Source organism: Oncorhynchus nerka, linkage group LG3 (assembly GCF_034236695.1).
Source record: "Oncorhynchus nerka isolate Pitt River linkage group LG3, Oner_Uvic_2.0, whole genome shotgun sequence".
NCBI classification, from domain to species: Eukaryota; Metazoa; Chordata; class Actinopteri; order Salmoniformes; family Salmonidae; genus Oncorhynchus; species Oncorhynchus nerka.
Window position 1 is genome coordinate 60,417,118 of NC_088398.1, and position 7,863 is coordinate 60,424,980.

A 7,863-nucleotide genomic window follows, 5' to 3' on the forward strand; every position below is an offset into this window, starting at 1 on the left:
GTTAGGAGATGAGGAGTCATCCTTTACCAGTGTTGCTGAGATACAGACTGGTCTCTGCTCTGATCACAACAACATCCTGGTTGAGAAGATGACATGGCTAGTGTTAGGAGATGAGGAGTCATCCTTTACCAGTGTTGCTGAGATACAGACTGGTCTCTGCTCTGATCACAACAACATCCTGGTTGAGAAGATGACATGGCTAGTGTTAGGAGATGAGGAGTCATCCTTTACCAGTGTTGCTGAGATACAGACTGGTCTCTGCTCTGATCACAACAACATCCTGGTTGAGAAGATGACATGGCTAGTGTTAGGAGATGAGGAGTCATCCTTTACCAGTGTTGCTGAGATACAGACTGGTCTCTGCTCTGATCACAACAACATCCTGGTTGAGAAGATGACATGGCTAGTGTTAGGAGATGAGGAGTCATCCTTTACCAGTGATGCTGAGATACAGACTGGTCTCTGCTCTGATCACAACAACATCCTGGTTGAGAAGATGACATGGCTAGTGTTAGGAGATGAGGAGTCATCCTTTACCAGTGATGCTGAGATACAGACTGGCCTCTGCTCTGATCACAACAACAACACCAGACAGGCCAACTGTTCCACTTTATTCTGTTCTCCCTCAACATAATGACCTGACACAGGTTGCTTAGCAACTGTTATTCAGCATTATTTTGTTTGCAAGTTACAATGTCAAGATGTCCTTCAATAGCTCTCCTGTAACGTATGAGGGAGGGGCATTCTAAAGGACAGAATGTCAAACCCCAACTATGACATCATGACAGGTTCATTCATGGTGTTCTCATTGCATTGAGACAGCATTTCAAAGATTAGCTCAGAATGTGTAAAAAACTGAGATTACTTTATCAGTTAAGGTGACATACATGTAGTTTGGGCTTTAACTCAGTGGGCCAACTCAGTGTTTTGACGCACAGATCATCCAGGTTCAATGTCAGTTGGCACACACACACGCACACACACACACACACACACACACACACACACACACACACACACACACACACACACACACACACACACACACACACACACACACACACACACACACACACACACACACACACACACACACACACACACACACACACACACACACACACACACACACACACACAGAGACTACTGTATGCTACATCCCCTCATCTTTTGACACAACTAAAATCTCTCCTCTACCTGTCAGTCCTCACGTCTCAGATCTCAGCGGATCCCTCTCCTCCTGCAGCTGTGCTGTCAGACACACAGGAGGACTAGATGTTCTGTTCAGATGTAGGCCAGCCAGAGGTTACAACATCAGCCCTTAGGATGTCTGCTCCAGGGCTGGGTGTGGTGCAGCGTCTGTCTGGCAGAGGGCTCCAACGGCAGCCATGTTAGAGAGGTCACCGGGGGGATGGCAGCCATTTTGGTGAGTTTGGTGTGATTGATATCTGGATGTTAATCTGTTGAGAACTAGATAGGGAGGTAGAGAAAGGTGACAGAACAGCTGCAGCAACCAGGGGGCTCATTCAGGAGGGCACAACAAAATCCATAGGTCAATCATATGATAACGTTGTGGGATGTAAGAGATGCAGACCTACTGAGTGACCTGCATCCCTCAATATTTCCTGGTACAAACACAGCAACATCATAATAATGCAATTGCTCCCCGGCAAGGATAATTCCTTGCAGCTAGGCCTCAGTAAAGAGACATGACATTGGTGAGGCTGTGAAACAGGTGGAATGTGAAACGCCTTGTCGCTGTAGATAGACACACAAAGGCCCTTGGCTAATTACTGCTGTCAACAAACGTCATTATAACAGGCTAATGCTGCTGTTGCTGTCTGCACTCCCTCCGCTGCTAACACTACAGGTATTTATAGATGGAGCCCTCATTTACACACACCCTGACATAGGCAGGCACACAGACACAGGAGCGTACACACAGACAGACAGACAGACAGACAGACAGACAGACAGACAGACAGACAGACAGACAGACAGACACAGACAGACAGACACACACACACACACACACACACACACACACACACACACACACACACACACACACACACACACACACACACACACAAGGCCTCAGAGCCGAGAGAAGCAGCAACAAATTTCTTGGCCCAGACGCATACGTGTTGGCACCCTAGCTGACAGTCTGCATCTCTCTCTCTCTCTCTCTCTCTCTCTCTCTCTGTGTATTTGCATTTTAGAAATGGGAGACTATAAATGGCATGTCAGTGAAGGTCACAATGACCCAGTACTGCAGCTGTTGTCTATTATCATAGATACATCAATTCTCTTTGTTTACTTGTCACTGTGGTGTGGACCCAATCATAACTGGGGAAACAAAGTGCATAAGTCAAAAGTTTGAACTGTTGTGTAAATCTTACATAATGTCAGGGGGAGATTTGCTCCATGTCCCTAGACACTTCCCAAACAATGTGCTATTGTTTCCTCTTCTCGTCTCCTTTGCTTTAATGTTTGTTGACTGATACAAATGATTGTGTACGAGTTTCCACCATTGCCTCCACCTATCCTGGGTTTTCAGTTCAGAGCATATGAAGGAGAGAAGAAGAGAACTTGAGACTATGGAGAAGAGGAGATGAAGACATTAGGAAGCTACTTCAGACTATTGAAACTCTGGTTGATCCCATTACTGTCGCAGACAATAAACAGTACATGTTCACAGCTTCCAACAGACAACTAGTCTGTACGATCTCTGTGTCTGACAACAGCTAGCTGGTGATGTCACCCACACACACCAGATAACAATACAGACAGAATTGTCAGGGAGAGAGAGAATGAGAGAGACAAATACAATGCGACAGAAAGGGAGGAAGAGAGGGAGGGAGAATGAGAGAAAGGAAGAATACGATAGAAAGGGAGGAAGAGAGAGAAAGAGGGGGAAGGCAAGAGAGAGAATGAGAGATATGGGGACAGGGAAAGGGCAAGAGGAGAGTAGGATGGGAATTCTAAATGAGCAGCAGGCTATGACAGGCCCTGTGTCAGCATGTGTAAACTGTAAACATTGGGTTGTGTTTGTCCCAGTCCCATTGGTCATTCATCATTCTCCATCTATACATCATCATCTTCCAGGCCTGACCCTACACTCCTGGATGGAGGGATGGTGTTCATAAACTACATGGAAACAGAGAGAGTAGGGCCTAGATTCAAGCAGATCAAACGTTAACTAGCGATAGCAGGCACCTGCATAGCGGATGTTTTGGCATGGTCGGAAGTGGAACTGTGTTGGAGCCATCATTTTGGTGAGCAACTGCTCTTGCGAGCTTGGGATTTATGTTACTGCAATGCCGTGCTGACAATTTTCTATGTTCGCTTTAGGTATAATATTGGGAGCCACTTGTGGATTTGACAGTTCTAATGCAGTTCCCCTGACACCCCCAAAACAACCACTTTGACAATGTTGGCTAAAGCGGATCTGATTGAATCGAGCCCTAAACACATGCATCATGGACCCCTACTGCATGCTGTCTGTGTACAAATACAGGGACGACATGATCAAACACCACTTCATCTTCATCACTTCACCACCTCTTCCCAGGCTCAGAGAGAGAGTTGACTTGTGCAAATAAACATTACTATGAATTCTGTCCTGTAGTAGTAAAGTGTGCGTTTTGTTTCAGCAGAGCTTTTACTGTGGTGCGCTGCTTTACAGCACCGGCTTGAGCTCTGCAATTATACATGTTCACTATTTAGGTGTATACACCGTGACCAAACCCCTCAGCCTAACACAGGACTGTGTATGTACCCACCGTGACCAAACCCCTCAGCCTAACACAGGACTGTGTATGTACCCACCGTGACCAAACCCCTCAGCCTAACACAGGACTGTGTATGTACCCACCGTGACCAAACCCCTCAGCCTAACACAGGACTGTGTATGTACCCACCGTGACCAAACCCCTCAGCCTAACACAGGACTGTGTATGTACCCACCGTGACCAAACCCCTCAGCCTAACACAGGACTGTGTATGTACCCACCGTGACCAAACCCCTCAGCCTAACACAGGACTGTGTATGTACCCACCGTGACCAAACCCCTCAGCCTAACACAGGACTGTGTATGTACCCACCGTGACCAAACCCCTCAGCCTAACACAGGACTGTGTATGTACCCACCGTGACCAAACCCCTCAGCCTAACACAGGACTGTGTATGTACCCACCGTGACCAAACCCCTCAGCCTAACACAGGACTGTGTATGTACCCACCGTGACCAAACCCCTCAGCCTAACACAGGACTGTGTATGTACCCACCGTGACCAAACCCCTCAGCCTAACACAGGACTGTGTATGTACCCACCGTGACCAAACCCCTCAGCCTAACACAGGACTGTGTATGTACCCACCGTGACCAAACCCCTCAGCCTAACACAGGACTGTGTATGTACCAGCCTAACACAGGACTGACCAAACCCAGCCTAACAGCTGTAACACAGGACTGTGTATGTACCCACCGTGACCAAACCCCTCAGCCTAACACAGGACTGTGTATGTACCCACCGTGACCAAACCCCTCAGCCTAACACAGGACTGTGTATGTACCCACCGTGACCAAACCCCTCAGCCTAACACAGGACTGTGTATGTACCCACCGTGACCAAACCCCTCAGCCTAACACAGGACTGTGTATGTACCCACCTTGACCAAACCCCTCAGCCTAACACAGGACTGTGTATGTACCCACCTTGACCAAACCCCTCAGCCTAACACAGGACTGTGTATGTACCCACCGTGACCAAACCCCTCAGCCTAACACAGGACTGTGTATGTACCCACCGTGACCAAACCCCTCAGCCTAACACAGGACTGTGTATGTACCCACCGTGACCAAACCCCTCAGCCTAACACTGTGTATGTACCTAACCCCTCAGCAGGACTGTGTATGTACCCACCGTGACCAAACCCCTCAGCCTAACACAGGACTGTGTATGTACCCACCTTGACCAAACCCCTCAGCCTAACACAGGACTGTGTATGTACCCACCGTGACCAAACCCCTCAGCCTAACACAGGACTGTGTATGTACCCACTGTGACCAAACCCCTCAGCCTAACACAGGACTGTGTATGTACCCACCTTGACCAAACCCCTCAGCCTAACACAGGACTGTGTATGTACCCACCGTGACCAAACCCCTCAGCCTAACACAGGACTGTGTATGTACCCACCGTGACCAAACCCCTCAGCCTAACACAGGACTGTGTATGTACCCACCGTGACCAAACCCCTCAGCCTAACACAGGACTGTGTATGTACCCACCGTGACCAAACCCCTCAGCCTAACACAGGACTGTGTATGTACCCACCCCTGACCAAACCCCTCAGCCTAACACAGGACTGTGTATGTACCCACCGTGACCAAACCCCTCAGCCTAACACAGGACTGTGTATGTACCCACCGTGACCAAACCCCTCAGCCTAACACAGGACTGTGTATGTACCCACCGTGACCAAACCCCTCAGCCTAACACAGGACTGTGTATGTACCCACCGTGACCAAACCCCTCAGCCTAACACAGGACTGTGTATGTACCCACCCAAACCCCTCAGCCTAACACAGGACTGTGTACCCAAAAACCCCTCAGCCTAACACAGGACTGTGTATGTACCCACCGTGACCAAACCCCTCAGCCTAACACAGGACTGTGTATGTACCCACCTTGACCAAACCCCTCAGCCTAACACAGGACTGTGTATGTACCCACCTTGACCAAACCCCTCAGCCTAACACAGGACTGTGTATGTACCCACCTGACCAAACCCCTCAGCCTAACACAGGACTGTGTATGTACCCACCGTGACCAAACCCCTCAGCCTAACACAGGACTGTGTATGTACCCACCTTGACCAAACCCCTCAGCCTAACACAGGACTGTGTATGTACCCAGCCTAACACAGGACTGTGTATGTACAAACCCCTCAGCCTAACACAGGACTGTGTATGTACCCACCGTGACCAAACCCCTCAGCCTAACACAGGACTGTGTATGTACCCACCGTGACCAAACCCCTCAGCCTAACACAGGACTGTGTATGTACCCACCGTGACCAAACCCCTCAGCCTAACACAGGACTGTGTATGTACCCACCGTGACCAAACCCCTCAGCCTAACACAGGACTGTGTATGTACCCACCGTGACCAAACCCCTCAGCCTAACACAGGACTGTGTATGTACCCCCCTCACACAGGACTGACCAAACCCCTCAGCCTAACACAGGACTGTGTATGTACCCACCGTGACCAAACCCCTCAGCCTAACACAGGACTGTGTATGTACCCACCGTGACCAAACCCCTCAGCCTAACACAGGACTGTGTATGTACCCACCGTGACCAAACCCCTCAGCCTAACACAGGACTGTGTATGTACCCACCGTGACCAAACCCCTCAGCCTAACACAGGACTGTGTATGTACCCACCGTGACCAAACCCCTCAGCCTAACACAGGACTGTGTATGTACCCACCGTGACCAAACCCCTCAGCCTAACACAGGACTGTGTATGTACCCACCGTGACCAAACCCCTCAGCCTAACACAGGACTGTGTATGTACCCACCGTGACCAAACCCCTCAGCCTAACACAGGACTGTGTATGTACCCACCGTGACCAAACCCCTCAGCCTAACACAGGACTGTGTATGTACCCACCGTGACCAAACCCCTCAGCCTAACACAGGACTGTGTATGTACCCCCCTCACACAGGACTGTGACCAAACCCCTCAGCCTAACACAGGACTGTGTATGTACCCACCGTGACCAAACCCCTCAGCCTAACACAGGACTGTGTATGTACCCACCCCCTCAGCCTAACACAGGACTGTGACCAAACCCCTCAGCCTAACACAGGACTGTGTATGTACCCACCGTGACCAAACCCCTCAGCCTAACACAGGACTGTGTATGTACCCACCGTGACCAAACCCCTCAGCCTAACACAGGACTGTGTATGTACCCACCGTGACCAAACCCCTCAGCCTAACACAGGACTGTGTATGTACCCACCGTGACCAAACCCCTCAGCCTAACACAGGACTGTGTATGTACCCACCGTGACCAAACCCCTCAGCCTAACACAGGACTGTGTATGTACCCACCGTGACCAAACCCCTCAGCCTAACACAGGACTGTGTATGTACCCACCGTGACCAAACCCCTCAGCCTAACACAGGACTGTGTATGTACCCACCGTGACCAAACCCCTCAGCCTAACACAGGACTGTGTATGTACCCACCGTGACCAAACCCCTCAGCCTAACACAGGACTGTGTATGTACCCACCGTGACCAAACCCCTCAGCCTAACACAGGACTGTGTATGTACCCACCGTGACCAAACCCCTCAGCCTAACACAGGACTGTGTATGTACCCACCGTGACCAAACCCCTCAGCCTAACACAGGACTGTGTATGTACCCACCGTGACCAAACCCCTCAGCCTAACACAGGACTGTGTATGTACCCACCGTGACCAAACCCCTCAGCCTAACACAGGACTGTGTATGTACCCACCGTGACCAAACCCCTCAGCCTAACACAGGACTGTGTATGTACCCACCGTGACCAAACCCCTCAGCCTAACACAGGACTGTGTATGTACCCACCGTGACCAAACCCCTCAGCCTAACACAGGACTGTGTATGTACCCACCGTGACCAAACCCCTCAGCCTAACACAGGACTGTGTATGTACCCACCGTGACCAAACCCCTCAGCCTAACACAGGACTGTGTATGTACCCACCGTGACCAAACCCCTCAGCCTAACACAGGACTGTGTATGTACCCACCGTGACCAAACCCCTCAGCCTAACACAGGACTGTGTAT